The sequence below is a fragment of the Symphalangus syndactylus genome, chromosome 5 (assembly GCF_028878055.3).
Source record: "Symphalangus syndactylus isolate Jambi chromosome 5, NHGRI_mSymSyn1-v2.1_pri, whole genome shotgun sequence".
Classification (NCBI taxonomy): Eukaryota; Metazoa; Chordata; class Mammalia; order Primates; family Hylobatidae; genus Symphalangus; species Symphalangus syndactylus.
Genome location: NC_072427.2, coordinates 26259264 through 26279663, shown reverse-complemented (window position 1 = coordinate 26279663; position 20400 = coordinate 26259264). Strand labels below are relative to the sequence as shown.

General features: G+C 41.5%; 1 pseudogene; it reads right to left on the bottom strand.

The window, feature by feature from the left end:
• Positions 1–17926: 17926 nt before the first annotated feature.
• On the bottom strand, positions 17927–19561 carry LOC129481743 (transcription factor Dp-1-like; annotated as a pseudogene).
• Positions 19562–20400: the final 839 nt, after the last annotated feature.

Sequence of the window (20400 nt, the reverse complement as noted above, 5' to 3'; positions counted from 1 at the left end):
AGAAGAAATTGAGACTAGGTGACCAGTAGACTGATAGAAGTTGCCCCAATAAAATGTTGTAGCCCTTTGCTTAGTTTCTGGACCCAAGTCAAATTTCAGAGTGAAAATTCATTGACTGAATGGGTGGCTAGGTCCCCAAAAGGAAGGACCTTACAACATTCTGGCAAGTGTACACACCCAAGAGTCATCCAGTCCTTTCACGAAAGGATTTATAGACATTTACTGTGGTAGCTGTAGAAAGGAAGGGGAAGAACCAGAGAGTTCCGGGATTGTTAGTCACAGTCAACATTGATACCCAGAGACCCAAAACACCATCAAGGCTCTGCTGTTAGAATAGGGAGGAAGGGGGTTATGAAATAAGAAGTTCCCTGCCCCAGGTCGAGCTTACAGCAGGTCCACTGGATCCATGGACCCACACTGTGAGCATTTCTCCCGGGCCCAAGTGTATGATTGGGATCGACATGCTTGGCAGTACATGTAACAGCTCCATTGGGTCCTTGGCTTGTGGAGTGACAGCCAAATGGAAAGGCCATTTGTGGAAGGGCCAAATGGAATCCTCTGCAATTACCTCACTCCAGCTTAGACAGTAAATCGAAAATACTAATGCATCCCTGGAAAGATAGCAAAGATAACTGCTGCTCTCAGGGTTGTGAAGGAGGCAGAGGCGGTCCCTTTCATGTCTCCATGTAACTCAAGGGGATAGCCCCTGCAGAAAGCACCTGGCTCCTAGAACAGACTAGAGACTACTGCAAGCTCAGCCCAGTTATAACCCTGACTATAGCTGTCGTTTCTTTGTTAGAACATATGAAGACGGCTTCACGTATATGGCATGTGGTCATTTATTTGGCAAATGTGTTCTTTCTATCCCTCTTAGAAAAGAGGATCAAAAATAGTTTGCATTCACGTGGAATAGACAAGAATATCCATTTACAATTTTGTCCCAGAGATACGTTAACTCTCCCAAACTGTCATGACATAATTGGAAGAGACCTGGACCATCTGGACATCCTATATAATATCACCCTGGTTCTCATTATGTCAGTGGTGTTATATTGATTGGGACAGATAAGGAAAGGGAAGCCAACCACACATACACTCCAGAGGACTACAGATGAACAATACAAGGACTCAGGAGCTGCCATGCTCTTACTATTTTTAGGGCCCAGTGGACAGAGGTATGCTGGGACATTTCCTCCAAAGTGAATGAATTATTGTAACTTATACCTCCCACTGTGAAAACAGAAACCTGACACCTGATAGGTTTCTTTAGGTTCTGTTCTGCAAATAAGTCAGGGGAGTGGGCCCATGACCATGAGACACCCTGGTTCTATGTACCTTGCCACCACGAAGCTGCCAGCTAATAGAGAACTGGAATGACCTGCTGAGCCCCACTGAGTGCAACACTCTGCAAGGATAGTGTACCATCCTCCAGAGTGTAATACATGCACAAATCAAATGTTATTATATGGAGCTGTGTCCCCAGGAGGAAGAATACAGGAACCAAGGTGTGAAAGCAGGGGTGGCCCCACTTACCACTGACTCCTAATGACACACTAGTGGACTCTGTACGTCCCACCCCTACAACTCTGGGTTCTGCAGGGTTAGAGGTCCTGGTCCCCAGAGGGTGCATTCTTTCTCGGGGAGACACCGTAGAAGTCCTATCGAATAATATGATGTGGTTGCAACCTGGGCACTTTCATTTCTTTGTGTTGAGAGACCAGTAGGTAAGAAGAACAGTCACCTTGTTGGCAGGGTTAGATGACCCTCATCATCAGGAGGTGGTGGCTGGTATTAAAAATGAGGGTATGAGGAGTGAGTGTGGAATCCAGGTGATCCACTGGGTCCCTCTTGATCATTATGATTGTACACATACAAGTGCAACAACTGCAGATGGAGAGCATGTGACTAGGGAACGCAGACTCTTTGAGGATGAGGGTCTAGTTCCACCACCAGGAAAACCACCAAGACCAGTAGTGAGGGTAAGTGAAGGTGAGGGGATTCTAGATTGTACAGTGGAGAAGGGAAGCTGCATATCACTTGTGGCCTAGAGCCCAACTGCAGAGGCTGGGGCTGTATCTTATCCTGCTCATGTGCCTCTTCTAGGTTTCTGAGCAAGAGAGGCCACCAGAATCCTGGACAAGCCGCTTCCTGAGTGAGTATGGAGCAGGGGTCCTGAGAAGCACAAGGAGTAGGCTGATGGACATGGGGGTGCACTGCCCAGACCCCCTTCAAAAAAGGGCTGCCTGCCAATCGTAGGGAGAATGGCAGGCAGACAGCCTCCTGCCCCCAGCATCTTCAGGATTTTCCCCAGCTGTGGAAAGTATCTTGTCTTTCCCAGAACAGTCCACATCTGGAGACCAGGTGTGGTGAGAATCAACATGCCTGGCCATTTCTACCCAGCAGGGCACAACTCTGATGGACCCCCGCCTCCACCCACAGCTCCCCACTGGGTTGGCCAGGCATTGCTGAGCCTGCAGTGGGTTCAATTTCTCCCTCTGCCCATCCAGGCTTCATCTCCTTCCTTCCATAGGTGTTCTCCCTAACATGAGTTTGTACCTCAAATTCTGTTTCAGAGTTTGCCTCTACAGAACCCAACTTGTAACCAGATTTATACTGAAAATTGAGTGGGGAAGTTTAGCCTTGGGCCCTACCTTAGTCTGCTTGGGCTGCTATAACAAATATACCATGGACTGGATGGCTTAACCAGCACATGCTGATTTCTCACAGTTGTGGGGCAGGAAGTCTAAGACTAAGGCACCAACAGATTAGGTGTCTGATGAGGGTGCGCCTTCCTGGTCCATGGGTGGTGCCTTCTAGCCATGTCCTCACACGGTGAAAGAGGTGAGCTCTCTGGGTCCTCTTTTATAGGGTTACTACTCCCACTTGTGAGGGTTCCCCCTCATGATGTAATCACTTACAGAAGGCCCCGCCTTCTAATACCATCACCTTGTAGGTTAGGATTTCAACAAATGAATTTTGCGGGGACACCAAGAGTCAGCCCATGACAGGCACTATATGGCTGTACCGATAAGGGGAGCAGGCCTGAGCAAAGCCAATAAGAGACTTTTCGCCCATCCTCCCTCACCAAAACCAATACATGCTGAGACTGAGAAACATCGAAGGAGGAAATTAAATTTTGGGAGTAGAGGGGATATTCACATTGGAGTATTAAGCAGGAGACCACATCCTCAGCAGGGCATGATGTCACTTCTTTTGCTTCACATCAAAGTTCTGGAAATACTGTGTGGTAGTGGGGAATGGCTAAGGACGAGGTGCCTGTGAACTTTCTGGAGCTGGGCAGAGGAGTGATCACAAACGTTAAGATTGCCTCTGCCTCCTGCATCACCCTGGAGCTGGCTCTTCCCTTGCTCCTGTGTGGGCTCCACACAGGCCACAGGAAAAAGCAGCAGCAGCCCCAACCTCTGCCCACTTTGGCTACTGCCCCCTCTTTGAAGCAAATATTTGTGAAAAAAAAAAAATGTTGTCTATTCTGGCCTTGAAGGGTGACTCAATCAATTCAACGGACAAAGAAATCAACTAATTTCACTCCTTCTGTTAGTTTTTTAAAACCCACTTAATAGCTATTGCTTGACTCTGATGGAGAAGCAGTCTAAGAGCTTCCTGTGTCTCTAGCAAAAATTGCCACAACTTTCTGAAAATAATTTATGAAAAATCGACTATATCAGCTATGCATAAGCTTTCCTATGATTCTACATTTACCCAAACTTGCACAAACATTCTTTCTTTATCTTCACAACTCTCTTACAGAAGGGGAGAAAAGTATTCTTTAAAGATCTAGAAGCTCACAGGGGCTTAAGTGACTTTTAAGATCAGGAAGCCAAGAACAACAGAGCACAACTAATTTCACCATGGCCAGAGACGAGAAATGGAGAATGTCATAATCCCAGCTACCAGCCAGGTTCCCTAAGGATCTTCTTGTAAAGTTTGTTTCATTTTTATCTTGCCCGCAAATGAAAAATTATCCACACAGCATAGTACTCTGAAAAGAGACACTGAAATAATAGAATATTTTAGTTCTATGCACGCTGATATTTGGTAACTGTTAATTAGCTAAAGCTATGAATAAATGAGATGCCATCAAGGTGTCAGAATGTGAGAAGGATCATTCTTGCATGTGTACTCTTTAGCATTAAAAAAAATATATTGGACCTCAGCCCATCACTACGTTTTAGCAGCTAAAATGAAGCTTGCCTGTGGCCCTGCATAACCTGGGAGCTGGGACCGCCAGGATCCAGCTTGACATGTGGCTCATGGGAACAGAGAGGAGAGGGAAAGCCTGTTTGCTGAGCAGCTACTATATGCCAGGTGCTGGGCACCTTATGGTATGCATTATACACATTTTTGACAATCTTGACAACGACTCTGCCACCAAAATCCTGTGTTTTTCAAATTACAGAGCTGAACCTCAGAGAGGAAGGAGGTAGCAAAAGATCACTATTGCTGGTTTCTCCTCTATAAACTCACCTTGAACTCCACTGATGGGCATATGTTTCTAAGACAGAGTTCTGTTCATCAAATCACTCATTTCCTAGCACCATACTCATCAATGAACACCTTCCGACTTTCCATGGCGCTGGCCTGGCGTTAATCTGCTATTCAGGGCCTTAGTGCTGATTTCCTGTAAACCTCCACTATTTCATGCCTACTCCAATTTTTGCATGCTTTTCCTCCCCACTGGGATGTCCCTTCCTCCTCATTTTTGCTTGGTCAAAGTGTTTACACCCTTCAAGGCCAGATTCAAAGACTACCCCCTCCTTCATGTGTCACAGTAGCATTTATCTATCCCACAGATATTTTTCTCCTTCAAGTGTTGGCCCCAGGGTTCCTTCCTTGGTGAGACCCACCCTGACTCTCCCAGGAAAATTCAGATATTCCTTCCTCTGGGCTCTCACACACTTCACCCATATTTCCATTGTGGCACACCATGTAACCCGCCCAGATACAAGTGAAAGCAAATGGCAACGTAATAGGATCTTGCAATGGCCAGCCTTAACTCTTGCTTTCTTTTTTCCACCAGGTACCACAATCTTAATTCTAAGTGTATGTTCAGTCAAGCCATCTGTTTACAACACCATTTGGGTCGTGTTTTACAGTCAGAACTTAATGAAAAAGACAACAAAATGTGTGAACATCCTACAAAAAAATAGGCATAGCATAGATATTAAAACAGAGGAACAAAGCTGCTAAGAATGGTCTGTTAGAGCGTGTGAGCTGTAGCATTATGCTGCTATTCCCATGGTTTACAAACAGGGATCAAATGCTCAGTCTGACTTGGATTATGGTGGGAGCCCAGAGTCAGCTTAGCCAGAGACAGCCTTAGGCTGGGCCAGTCTGATTCTCTTGTGAGCCCCACAGTGTTCTGTTCCCATGCGATCTCAGCTCCACTCGTGCTTCTGATTCTTGCCCTAGAACTCTGATTTTTTTTTTCCAGCATTAAGACTTCTTCACCCAAATCCAGTTAGGTTTACTACTATTATAAATAAGCTTCACATTAAGGCATCTGTCATTACCTATGAAAAAGATTTGGATTCAAAACAAAGGAATATACACTGTACAACTTTTTTCTTTCATTCTGATGTCATTATAGATATTATCGGTTTTAAATGTTAAGTTTTATATGGCAATATATAAATATCTTTAAACATATTTCCTGAATATAGTTCAAACGTGTCTCTATGATATTTTGATACTTTAATGTATATATTAAAGTATATACTTCAATAATGAGGAAATAGACAAAAGCAAATCAACACAGATGGCAAAGAACTAAATATGAGACATTACAACCTCTGAAAAAAAATACTCATGACTATGAGCAGATCTTGGTCAAGTCATTTAGCTTCCCTGAGGCTCATTCTTCCCATGTGTAATACTTCAATAGCAGTTGCTCTGTCAAACTGTTTGAGATCAAATGAGATGATGTAAAAACACGTGGCAAATTGTGAAGCAATGCAAAAATAAATGGTATTATCACAGGCCAAAAGATCTCAAGTTTCTGACAGTCTCTTTAACAAATAAAGTTATGGTCTGCTCCTTTTGCATTCACTTGAGAACTCCAAGTTTTGATCAATTAGATTGTTATGGACAGAATGGAGCCAAAATTTATGCAAAGAGAAAATCCCTAAGTTTTAGCATCCAGAATTGTATAAAGTATAGTTTGTTGTGAGTGGGAAACAACTGCTTGAAGGGGTATACAGAATACCAAATAATGAACTAGTGTATTAAAAATCCAGTATTTCAGTAATAAGACTTCTTTATCCAAAGACAGGTTTAACTCTAACTAGGCTCAGGCTACCTCTTGATACTTACTAAAAATAAATAGAGGCAGACTTCCCAAAAACCTTGGTTCCCGGCCTTTCCTCAGTCTCTTCTAGAGAGACTTCCATTCCCTCACCATTGGCCATCATGTAGCATAGTAACATTAAAAGGACTATCTCTTATAACAGCTCAAAAGAGTTTTAAAAGCATAAAGAAGCATGATATTTAAGCCTTAGTCTGTATTTCTGCTTTGCTCCAAATGCAAACAGTATCTTGCATCTTTCTTTATAAAGTCCTAAAACAGCTACATAATGCTGCAGCATGCATTCTCTGTGACCAGGCAACCTTTTGCAGCTGTTTTAATAGCCTGCTAAACCAATGAGAAGGCTCTTTCAGCCCCTTAGTAGGAAAAGTCATTTCTTGCTTACAGTCAGCACTAACATTGATTCCCAATTGCTCAGCCCAAGGCCTACCTATAGAACACCATTAACCATTCTTCAGACTAGAGTGGTCAAGACAGTAAGGTTTAACCATTTCATATCCATGTTCTCTGGGTAACTATAGCAATCGCTTTGTATTTCAGTCCATCTGTGTACATGTCTATCTCCCCCTAGAGATGGTAAGCTCTTAAGAACACTCAGTGAGGACTTTCCATCTTCATATTCTCAGCACAAACACACAGCCTGGCACAGAAGAGATGCTTACAGATTGTTGTGTAAATGAAGAGATTATTTGTATCCAACATACTTCATCAGATTTCATCTTTAGATCTCACTTCCAGCTCAGTATCTGCACAGGTAGACTAGAGAACTCAAACCCAAATGCCTGCTGGGACCAAGAAGGCGGCCTAAATGAAAGAAGACAACCTAGAGTCGTGGGATGCAGAGATCAGGAGATCACCTGCCCATCTAAAGAGAGCAGCTCTTTAGGCTTTCATGATTACTGGCATCTAAGAACACAGGCCAATTGTGGTTAGACCCTCTGATTGTTCAAAAGAATCTAGAAAATGTGATTCTCGGCTGGGCGTGGTGGCTCACGCCTGTAATCCCAGCACTTTGGGAAGCCAAGGCAGGCGGATTACCTGAGGTCAGGAGTCACAGACCAGCCTGGCCAACATGGTGAAACCCCGTCTCTACTAAAAATACAAAAGTAGCTGGGCATGGTGGTGTGCGCCTGTAATCCCAGCTAATCAGGACGCTGAGGCTGGAGAATCATTTGAACCTGGGACGTGGAGGTGACAATGAGCTGTGATCATGCCATTGCACTCCAGCCTGGGTGACAAGAGTGAAACTCCATCTAAAAAAAAAAAAAAAAGAAAGAAAGAAAATGGGATTCTCACTTGAAGTTTCCCTGCACAGGTCAAACAACACAGACCTGTGACCTGTAGCTTAAATCCTCTTACTGGTCTGCTCTGTGCATTGCTTCTACTTGATATTTAGCGACTGGTTAAGCAGCTAAGAGGTAAGTCAGGACCTACTCAGATAAGTTCCATTCTGGTGGAAAGTGTGACTTAGCCCTGGGACCCCCATAACACATTGTCGCATTTCCAAAGAGTCAGCCCTGATTTTAGAAACAGGGGTCCTAGGGGCTTCACGTTCCTCTTTTTGTCTCTTGTGGTCTATAAAGGGTTTCAAATTACTGCTCTATAGGCTCTAAGACCTGGGCTCCTGTTCCCTTTAAGACTAGCTTTGGCTTTACAAACTAGCATGCTGTATTTTAAAGCTGGTCCCTGAAGTTGTGTATACTGCATTAGAACATATGTCTTATCGATTTGTGGAGACTTCATTCCAGTGAATTATCTCTTGCTCATTATCAACCAACGGCCTTGTTTGTGCATTTGGCAAAAGCAAGGGGAAGATGAGGATGTGGACTCACTCTTGGCAAGTAGATGCCTTAAAGGACCCCACCCCACAGCCCCTTGCTCTGAGACATAAAATACCTTTTGTATTAAAGCACAGAGCAGACCTCTTCATCTCGAGACCATTCCCAAGGAATCAGAAGCCATTGATGTGTATCAGGACTTAAAATTGTTTTGTCAATGTGCATTAAATTGCAATTATCTGCATTAAATTCATTAGCCATCGTACGACCTAATTATCCCATGTTTGCAGAGATTTCAGAATTTACGAAGCTTCCCTTCCTGAGCAACATAATTTTGTAGGAGCCACACCTCTGACTCCATGCTCTTGCCAATGCTTCAAGGTGGCAGGCGTGCTGAATCACAGCAGGATAGTCTTTGAAGCCCAGGGAAACACTTGGCCTGGACAGGCGAGGTGATGATGAAGAAAAGAAAGCCTGTGGCCCAATAAACATCAAAGGGTGGGTTGCACCATCCTGCTCTTGCCTACAGATTTGACCCAGCCTTCAGGCTCCTCCTTCCCTGGACTTCTGACTCAATGAAGCCCAGCTACTGCTCCAGTGGCCCCATGTGCTCTGAGGAACCCAGAGGTCCCAGTCTACCATCTGTGTTCCGTAACTATCTGAAGATGGGATGAGTCCTCTTAGAATTCCTGATCCACCATTGTAACAGGAGGGGCTGTGCAATGGCACAGAATCACAGAATGTGTGGACCTCTAGAACCATGGGGAACACCTGGTCCAACTCATTTCTTTTCTACATGGAAAGACTGAGGGCCAGAGAATTTAAGTTTCTCACCCAGCTGGGAAGAGAGAGTGCTATGTCTCAAGTTGAGGCCCAGGACTCGAGGTTTGGTACTTGTCCTCCACCTTCTAGGTGCAACACATGGAGATCTGTCACTGGGTAATTCAGGAGGGCCCTTCCTGCAGTGAGATTGGGGCATATCTTCCAAGTAAGGCTGGATGGGAGAAGGAGGCTCCTTACAGTCATTTGTTCCCTTGCTCCTCTATTCTACAGATGTCTACGCATGCCTGCTGCAGGTCAGGCTGTGTGTTCCCAGTGATCAAGAAAACAGAGTCCGTACTCCCATGGAGTGTACAGATCAGTGAGGGAGACAGTATTAAAATAATTACATAAATGAACACACAATTATCCACTTGTGAAAGGAAGGGAGGAAGGAAGGAGAAGGAAGAAAGGGAACATAAAGTGTTATGAGTATAATATAGAATAATGGGAATCAGGAATGACTCCATTGCACAGATGGAGCAAAAATTGAGATCTGAAGAAAGCTAGCAGCAACTAGACCTAGAGGGAGGGAAAGAAAACATCTACACAGAGGCACGGGGGTGGGGTTCATGCTCCGTGAATGCTCAGAGTGAGTGGATTTCCAGGACTGATGCCAACTGATGTGAGGAACAGCATGAACGACTGAAATAACAGTTCACACTTTGCAAAGAGGCAAGACCAGATTCCCCTGAAAGGAACTAGAATCTGAATTTACTAGGAGGCAGTGAGAAAGAAGGAAAAGCATGTGATTTGGAATCAGAAAGATTTTGGTTTCAATTCTAGCTTCATCAATTACAAGCTGTTGACTTAAGCAAGCCATTTCAAGGTTCAATTTCCTCATTCACGACACTACAGTAAAAATACCACATAGGGTTGTTGTCAGGGATTAAACATTTTGTACAGCTCTTGGCACAGAGTAAGTGCTTGAATTTGTTTTCTAGGGATGCCATGGCAAAATATCACTTACTGGGTGGCTTAAGCAACAGAAATTTATTTTCTCCTGGTTCTGGAGGTTGGAAGGCCAAGATCAAGGTGACAGCAGGGTGGTTTCTGGTAAGCCTCTCTTCGTGGCTTAATAGACAGTGCCCTTCTTGCTGTGGGTCTTTCTCAGTCCACACGCACTCCTGGCGTCTCTTCCTCTTCTTATATGGACAGCAGTCATGCTGGATTAGGGCCCACTCTTAGGACCTCACTGCACCTCTATTACATCTTTAAGGCCCTATGCCCAAATACAGTTACACTGGGGGGTAGGGATTCAGCCTGTGAATTTTAAGGCGACATGATCCAGTCGGTAACAGTGCTGAATAGAAGTCGTCATTTCGTTCTTCATTTTTTTCTCTACCAAATGTAAAAGCAATGATAGAAGAAAATGGAGTGATGCTTTTACAATACTTTAAGAATTAGGATGTTCTCTGAGAGTGCTGTGGGTGCAGTTACTTCTTAGTGAGGTCTACAGTATTTCACTTTACAACCATCCACCCTTAAGTGATAAACCTCACAGGAACCCACTCTGTGATGAACGCTCTCAAAAATAAAGAGGAAAGGGGGAAACTGGAAATGGAAAAACACCTGGGGATGCCTATATGACCATCTGTTCATCCTAAAAAGTCATCAATGGCAAGAAGAATGTCAAGGATAAGATAATAATAGAACAGGAGAAAATAGAATTAACTGTCGAGGGTTAATTTTATTAACTAAAGCTGTGGCTCAAAAACAAGCTACAAAGAACCAGAACTAACAAAGGATGAGAAAAGATAAAGTGGGATCAAAACTCAAATTGTATCAATGAAGAATGGGAGGGGAAAGAAAGAAGAAGGAAAAGTAGCAAAACCTCTAATATCTCTCAGCAGTTATGAAGGAGGGTTAAAAGTTGTCTTTGGAAAGTTTAAAAATGAGGATTATAGCTTTAAGACTGTTAGTGGAGTGTCTCATAAATTGATCATAAATATTTTTATTTTAAAATTAGAGAGTAACCTCTTTAAAATACGTCTTTAGGCCGGGCACGGTGGCTGACACCTGTAATCCCAGCACTTTGGGAGGCTGAGGCTGGCAGATTACGAGGTCAGGAGGACAAGACCATCCTGGCCAACATGGTGAAACCCTGTCTCTAATAAAAATACAAAAATTAGCTGGGCATGGTGGCGCATGCCTGTAGTCCCAGCTACTCAGGAGGTTGAGGCAGGAGAATCACTTGAACCCGGGAGTTGGAGGTTGAAGTGAGCCAAGATTGCGCCACTGCTCTCCGGCCTGGGTGACAGAACGCAACTCAGTCTCAAAAAAAAAAGAAAAAAAAAACTTCAGACAGAAAACAAAGTATAACATAGTCATTTATTGAACTATACATCAAAAATCAAAAGAGACGACAGAGGATAAGAAGACATAAAATGAAGTGACAGCACGGTGGTTATGAAAATGGATATAAGTGGCCTGTCTCAAGCTATGTAAAGATTATAATTTTTAAAAGTTAGTGTTTAGTTGTCCATAAGATCTGCTTCTGCTTCAGCGGCAGAAAGGTAATAAAAGTTTAAAAATGAATTATTGGGCCCAAATATGCCAGCTGAATTCAAATCAAACAACAGCAGGATTAATTCTGGACAGCACAGTGCTTAAAAGTAAAAACTTTACATAAGATTTGCAAGTGTATAAAGCAAAAACTGTAAACATACATAAGAAATCAAACAAAAACATGCTTGGGTGTAAGAATATAATTTACCATTGTCAGGCTATTACAGACCCAAGTATTTAGAAACTAAATGAGGACCTAGAAAAAAATGGATGACACAATAAAAACAGTACATTTAATAGACTTATTTCAAATCTTGCAATGCAAAAATATGGATTACTTTTTCTTTAAAGTATATGTAGTCGGTCTGTAAGCAAAAAATGATCATATGCTAAATCATAAAGAAAACATTGATGAATACCTTATGGCAGAATTTTTACAGCTAATATTTTCAGATCAAAATGCAATGAGTTAAACGTTCATAATACATGTTAAAAAGAAAACTCAAATATATAGAAACTAAAAATAACATCCTACACACTACTGTGTGTAAAACACGAGAGCAAGAGAGTGAGGCAATGAAAGCAAGAAGTGAGAATGAACCGAAAACAAATCCCATCAGGAGAAAACAGAAGAAATGAAATAATACTGGCAAAAAATGGAAACAAGAGAAATAATAGAATGAGAAGAGGGAAAAAAAGAAGAAGGCAGTGGAATGCAGGGACTACAAGCCCTGTATCTTAGGTCAGGTGAACCTGGGTTTGCAGCTCCATTTCAACACACACAGCTCTGCAACTTTGGAACATTTAGTTCATTTCTCTGTGCCCTACTTTCTTATGTTTCCCATCTGTAAAATATAACAACTTTATATAAGATTGTTGTAAAAATTAAATGAAAGTAAATGCCTGGTAAAGCTCACAGCACAGTGTCTGGTGAATAATGGATAAGGGCTCACTAAATCTTGAGAGGCAGAAGGTGGTCACGGCTGTCGTAAGAGTAGTGGTAATAGTAATGTTACCAAAAACTAGAACTTTGAGAGGAAAACAAAACAATAAAACAGATAAGCTCCTGGTCAACCTTTTAACAATATCTGAATCACAAAACAGACCATTAGAAAGGAGAATGAGAATCTAGCAACTAAACGGAAAGGAAAAGCGTAAGGCAATATTACATATAGTTGTATGATGAAGAATTTACAAATTTCAAGAATAGATATTCTTTACCCATCTGTGTGTGTGTGTGTGTGTGTGCACGTGTACATGTTTGTGTGGGTGTACGCATGAGGATCACATAGCACACATTCATATACCCCCAAAACAGACAGAGCTAAAAGCAAAAAGCAAGCAAGGATATGTCATTGTAATTTCTCAGTGATCCTTATGGATTTGTTGATAAACCTATCCAAATATTTAGGATACTCATAATCTCTATCCAATACCACTAATTCTTAACCAATAAAGAAAAATTTAATGCATCCTATTAATTTCAAATTTCCACACTTGCTGAAGAGATCATAAGGTCCCCAAACAAATTTCATATTGATTAAAATCTACCTTAGAAAAAAAGTGTGAAATAAATTATAAGAATATATCTGATAATATTTTTATGGGCTGAGGATAGGGGATAATTTCTTAAAGATAACAAGCATAGATCATAATGAAAAATATTTTTAAATCTGACTACATCAAAATTAAAATCTTCAGTATGATAAAAAAAAGTTAAATGAAAAGACTAGAAAATATATTTGTGATACCTGTAGGGACAAATAATTAATTTCCAAAATATCTAATAAATTTCAAGTCAATAAAGAAAAAAACACTTTGGGAGGCCGAGGTGGGCAGATCATCTGAGATCAGGAGTTCGAGACCAGCCAGGCCAACATGGCAAAACCCCATCTCTACTAAAAATACAAAAATTAGCTGGGCGTGGTGGTGCATGCCTGTAGTCCCAGCTACTCGGGAGGCTGAGGCAGGAGAATCTCTTGAACCAGAGAGACAGAGGTTGCAGTGAGCCAAGATCGCGCCACTGCACTGCAGCCAGGGCGACAGAGTGAGACTTTGTGTCAAAAAAAAAAAAAAAAAAAAAAAGAAAGCAAAGACGATGATCAGGTGATTCTGAGATGAGAAAACCAGTGGTTCATAAACATGTGAAAAGATATTCAAGCTCACCAGTACTCAAGGAAAGGCAAATTAAACAAGGAGATAACATTTCACACCTAGCAGGCTGGCAAAAAATAAATTTTAATTGTCAACATTGGTCTTGCTGAAGCTAGGGGGAAACGAGTACTCTCATCCTCTGCTGGCTGGTATTTAAATTGGAATAATGACTTTCAGAGCAAATTGACATTATCCAGGATCATTGAAAACATTCATGCTGTGACCCAGCCATTCAGTTCCAGGTCTACACTTTGGATAATCTTGGGCACATATTCTGTAAAAAGACGCACTCACTATGGGATTGTTTAAAACAGCAAAAAGAATTGAACTGCATTTAAATAATAATAAAGAAATACATAAATAAAATGTAGTGATAAAAGTCCAATTGTTGAATGTTCCATGCAGCATATTACTTTCAATGGAAATTTTAGGAAACAAAAAAGAATGCTATAAACCTTTCAGAGATTCGTATGTATGTTTATAAAAGACAGACTGGAAGATATTATAATCAATTCATGACAATGATTCCCTCCGGACAGCTGAGACAAGAATGACACTGGGGATGTAAAATAAGGGGGACTTCGTTTTTATTTAACTGTGATAAAATACACATAAATATTACCATCTTAACCACTTCTACACGCACAGTTCAGTGGCATTTACTATCTATACGTTGTTGCGCAACCATCATCCATCTCCAGAATGCTTTCATCTGGCAAAACTGAAACTCTGAACATATTAAGTGCTAACTTCTCATTTCACTCTCCCTCACTCCCTGGCAACCTTCATTCTTTCCGTCGCTGTGAATTTGACCAGTCTGGGTAGCTTATATGAGTGAAATTATAAATATTTATTTTTTGTGACTGGCTTATTTCACTTAGCATAATGTTTTCAAGGTTCATCTGTGTTGTAGCATGTGTCAGAATTTGCTTCCTTTTTAAGGCTAAATAATATTCCATGGCAACGATATGCCACATTTCATTTATCCATTCATCTGTCAGTGGACACCTGGGGTTGCTTCCACCTTTTGGCTCCTGTGAGTAATGCTGCCATAAGCATGATGCGCAAATATCTTTTAAGCCCCTGCTTTTAATTCTTCTGGGTATATATCAAGAAGTAGAATTAAGGGGAACTTATTTTTTATCTTGAAATTTTCATATATTTTAGGAAGAACGAAACAAGCCTTGAAGGAAATATACCAAGATGTTGACAACTTTCCAATTCTAGGCGTTGTACTACTTTTTTAGTTTTCTCCACTTTGTAGATTTCTCAAAAAAAAAAACAAATTATAATAAAAAAGAAACTCTTTTAAAAGAAATCACATAACCAGAAAGACTAGAAACTAAACCAGTCACTCTTATGTATATAAAAAATATCTTAAACTACAAACTAAACAAAATCAATAATAAATAAAAGAATGTTCTACGGACCCAATGAGGCTTATCCTGTGAATGAGAGAATGAAGCCTCAGTAGGGAGAAATCTTTTGGAAGTCACTGTTAGACCAAGGAAGAAAAGTCTTGTGGTCATTTTAATAGATGTGAAAATCTTATTTGCTCCAGTTAGTTTGATCAATTCTAATAAAATATGCTTTGTAACATGGACAAACACATGTTCTTTAGAAGCGGCTAAATGCATGGTCTTTGGAGCCAGATGCCTGGATTCATGTCCTTTTTCTGTTATTGACTTGGGCAGTTACCAACCTCCTTGTGCCCCATGACCCCTCTGTAGCATGGAAATAATGGTTTCTAATATCTTTAGCTCAATATCCTCAAGATTACACTCAAAGGTGACACTGTACCAAAAAATTTCCACTTACCTCAGGAACAAAGACTGCTGTCTACCACTATTTTTATTACAGAGTCTTGAAACAACATAAGAAAGAAAAGACAGTTAACAGTGATATAGATTAATTAGAAAGAGACAAAGTGCCATTATATGCTGATGCTATGACTGCATATCTACAAAAGCAGGGTTTTTGTTTTTGTTTGTTTAAATGCCCATGCACGTTTTATTAATAAAAACTAACAGTGCCAAGTTAAACAAGTCAAGCAATGAAAGTCTCTTTATATTCCATAAAATATTACAGAAAAGTTTGTGTTTCAATAAAAAGACTATCATTTTAGAACAGGCAGCTAATAGCAACTGTGCAGTTAATGGGTTTTGTGAATAAATTTTAAAAGAGACTATGGTCTGTCCTTAAATTCCTTTTTCTTTTTATAAAAAAGAACTATTAAAAATTATTGACAAATTTTGAGTTAAAAAATTGTTAAAACATTCTCTATATTTAATTTCAATTTTATAATAGATTACAGGAAGATGCTTATGAAACAAATACATTTGTTTCAGTACATGTCTTTAAGTGATAGAATTATAAGTATGTAAACAACGATATAATAAAAGGTTTCCAAACACTGCCTATAAGAAATTAGGCAAATTTTACCATAAGCAATAAAACATTCCAAGCCTTCCAGATAATCTCCATAGCCGCACCAGCATGGCAATAAGCTTTAAACAAACAAAAACAAACAAAAGCACTTTGCAGTTTGTTGCTGCAAAATAGGGAGAGAAAAGAGTGTATAAACTTGATGGAATCACAACAGCCAATATAATTTAAGGAACAATCAAGTCAATAAGGTTGATGGTGTTTATTGTTTAGAAAGTCGAATTCTGCTGTTTGCTTGGGGCTGTTTAGAAAGTCGAACTCTGTTCACTCTGATGGTAGTTTCTTTTGCTGTGCAGAAGCTCTTTAATTTAATTAGATCCCATTTGTCAATTTGGCTTTTGTTGCCATTGCTTTTTGTGTTTTAGACATGAAGTCCTTGCCTGTGCCTATGTCTTGAATGGTATTGCCTAGGTTTTCTTCTAGGGTTTTTATGGTTTTAGGTCTACATTTAAGTCTTTAATCCATCTTGAATTAGTTTTTGTATAAGGTGTAAGGAAGGGATCCAGTTTCAGCTTTCTACATACGGCTAGCCAGTTTTCCCAGCACCATTTATTAAATAGGGAATCCTTTCCCCATTTCTTGTTTTTGTCAGGTTTGTCAAAGATCAAATGGTTGTAGACGTGGTATTATTTCTGAGGGCTCTGTTCTGTTCCATTGGTCTATATCTCTGTTTTGGTACCAGTACCATGCTGTTTTTGGTTACTGTAGCCTTGTAGTATAGTTTGAAGTCAGGTAGCGTGATGCCTCCAGCTTTGTTCTTTTGGTTTAGGATTGACTTGGCAATGCAGGCTCGTTTTTGGTTCCATATGAACTTTAACAAATTTACAAGAAAAAAACAACCCCATGAAAAAGAGGGTGATGGATATGAACAGACACTTCTCAAAAGAAGACATTTATGCAGCCAACAGACACATGAAAAAATGCTCATCATCACTGGCCATCAGAGAAATGCAAATCAAAACCACAATGAGATACCATCTCACAAAAGTTAGAATGGTGATCATTAAAAAGTCAGGAAACAACAGGTGCTGGAGAGGATGTGGAGAAATAGGAACACTTTTACACTGCTGGTGGCACTGTAAACTAGTTCAACCATTGTGGAAGTCAGTGTGGCGATTCCTCAAGGATCTAGAACTAGAAATACCATTTGACCCAGCCATCCCATTACTGGGTATATACCCAAAGGATTATAAATCATGCTGCTATAAAGACAAATGCACACATATGTTTATTGTGGCACTATTCACAATAGCAAAGACTTTTAACCAACCCAAATATCCATCAATGATAGACTGGATTAAGAAAATGTGGCACATATACATCATGGAATAGTATGCAGCCATAAAAAAGGATGAATTCATGTCCTTTGTAGGGACATGGATGAAACTGGAAATCATCATTCTCAGCAAACTATCACAAGGACAAAAAACCAAACACCACATGTTCTCACTCATAGGTGGGAATTGAACAATGAGAACACTTGGACACAGGAAGGGGAACATCACACACCAGGGCCTGTTGTGGGGCAGGGGGAGGGGGGAAGGACAGCATTAGGAGATATACCTAATGTAAATGACGAGTTAATGGGTGCAGCACACCAACATGGCACATGTATACATATGTAAAACATATGTAACAAATCTGCACGTTGTGCACATGTACCCCAGAACTTAAAGTATAATAATAATAATAATAAAAAGAAAGTCGAATTCTGCTGTTTGCTTGGGGCTGTTTAGAAAGTCGAATTCTGCTGTTTGCTTGGACACCATACCACTGAACAAACTCCAGAGTCTCACCATCTGCCAGCAGGGGCGCCGTCCAAACTCACGGCAAATAAAAGGCATCAGGTGCTCACCATCCACAACAGGAGGGCGTTTCGTTTTCATGGATGTGGATGAAATCCAATTTCTTCAGCAAACTCAGCAAAAACTGTTTAGGGGCAAAAATGAACTCTGCACTTAAAGAAAAATAGAAAATGAAAACACAAAATCCTAAAAAGTAAATAAACACTCTGCATCTGCACACTGGTATCAAAACACACATCCACAGCACGTCCTAATCCTACAGGAAACAATCCTTGCTTATCAGAGGTGCATATCTAAATTCAATAGCTTACCAATATATTATTGGGAGTAGGCCAAAAGGAAACAGAAAACCCACATAAAAAAAAAAAATCTTTTCCCTAAACGTTTTCCTGAAGCTGAATTTGAAGTGGGGAAGACGTCAGTCATCCTCCTCATTCTCGTTGAAGTCATTATCCTCCTCGTCGTCCTCCCCGACGTAATACACCGGGGTCTCCACCCTGGAGCTGCTGTACTGAGACCCATTGGAACTTTGTGGCCAGCATCCCATCTGCACCATTGGTCAGGTCACTGGCAGAGAACCTCGTGCCGTTAGACGTGGAACCTGCCATGGTGATGAACACGCCTCCAACAGTTCCCTGAGCCATTTCTGTCATGAACGGCTCCAGAGTCTTTGGGACCAGACTTCTGGCCATTTTAAGGTCTTCAGCACAGCAGCTCCCGGACTCCATCCGCTTCAGCACTTCTATGTCATCGTGGATTTGAAATGTGTTGTCAAAATTAAACGGATACTCGAATTTGTCATTGGAGATGCTGCAGTCGATGACGGTCTTCTTGCTGGTGTTGATGATGATGAAGGGCAGGTGGATGACCGAGTAGGCTGGCGGCAGCTGGCTGGCCTGCTGCTCCGCGTGCCGGTTTCTCTGCACCAGGTTCTTGAAGGCAATTTGCTGTAGAGTAAGTTTTGAAGTTGAGACTGTTTCTGTTTTATTCTTTCAAGTCTCCTCTGTCTTTCCACCTCTAAGTTCTGACATTCCTAAGCCGAGTTGGTGGGCAGACCAATCCACTTGATCTCCTTTTTCTCCTTGGAGATGATGTTCACGGCCATCAGCATGTTTAAGGCATCGTAGACGCACCGTCTTGTGTTCTTCTGGTCATAAGCTGACTCGTTTGGTAAGATGTGGCTGTTGGCAGCACTGAACTCCGCGACCAGCTCGTCCGCCACTTCGTTATAGGAAGTGGTCCCTTTCCTCTGCACCTTCTCGCAGACTTTCACGGAGAAACGCTTCAGGCCCTTGCCATTCTTCTCTCCTTTTCTGTTGCGCTTCCCGGCAGACCAAGGTGAGGAGTCGGAAGGCTGGTTCTGAGAGGCAAAGTGAGTGCTAGGGGTGTGTGGGCTTCCTACCCACAGGGCGTTTGACCCTGCTGGTTTCTGAGGCGCACCAATTACCACTTGCTTGGCAATGTTAACATTGGACTGTCCAAAGGTTTTTGCCAAGAGCTGCTCCCCGAGCGGGTTGCCAGTGGAGGGGTGAATGGCCACGAGGGACACCACGCCTTTTCTGGGACTAAGGTTCTGGTCTATGAAGACCTTGAGTTCTCCGTTGGCTTCAATTAGACCGGCATCTTTTGCCATGTTACCAGATCTGGGAAATCAATGCTACAAGTATTCAGCTTCCCAGAGAAGAAAAATGATTTTTCTGGCTGCCCGGTCGGGCCAAGCGGGCGGGGGCGCAGAGAGGGCGCGGTGCAGGGCGCGGGGTGGCGCGGGGTGGCGCGGGGTGGCGCCGGGAGGCACGGGCGGGGGCGCGGTGCGGGGCGCGGGGTGGTGCGGGGAGGCCATGGCGGGGTCCCTGCCCTGGGCCGAGCGGCGCCAAAAGCAGGTTTCAACTGAAAACCTCTGGAGTTAATTTTTTAAGTGTAGTAAATTAACCAGATACAAGATATACATATAAATAAACTAATAATTTCCTTGCACATTACTAAAATATAAAGAAATCTCATCTAAATTATAGCAAAATGTACAAATTATTATACTAAACATATATTTCATGTGAGTGGCTTTATAAAAAAAAGCATCAAACTTTGGAACAAATTACAAGAAATTTGAATAACAGTAAAATATAATTAATTCCTGGATGGTGCTATTCATGTTATTGTGGGATACGATGAGGTTTCTCTTCAAATAATCTGATCAATCTTTCATTCTTTAATTCATAGTACCTCCTCCCTTTTTCTCCTTTTTTCCTTTTTGCTTTTGTTAGATGCCTAGGCATGCCACAGTACCAGGCGTTATCAGTACCAGCTCACATCCTTTACTTATTTGGAAAGAGGACTAACTTTATAGCTCATTACAGACACCTCTTCCCCTTCCTCTCCACTTTCTTTTACGTTCCCACCTTACCTAAAAAAAATCAAATGTTTAGCCAACCGGGATTAGTTTAGATTGTACAACCTGACCCCGGCCAATGGGGAAAGTGTACAGGGGCAGGACTTGTGTCAGGAATAAAGGCTCTCGTGCCCCTTTGTTCAGGTGCGCTCTCATGGTGACTGGCCAAGGAGGCACCCCTCT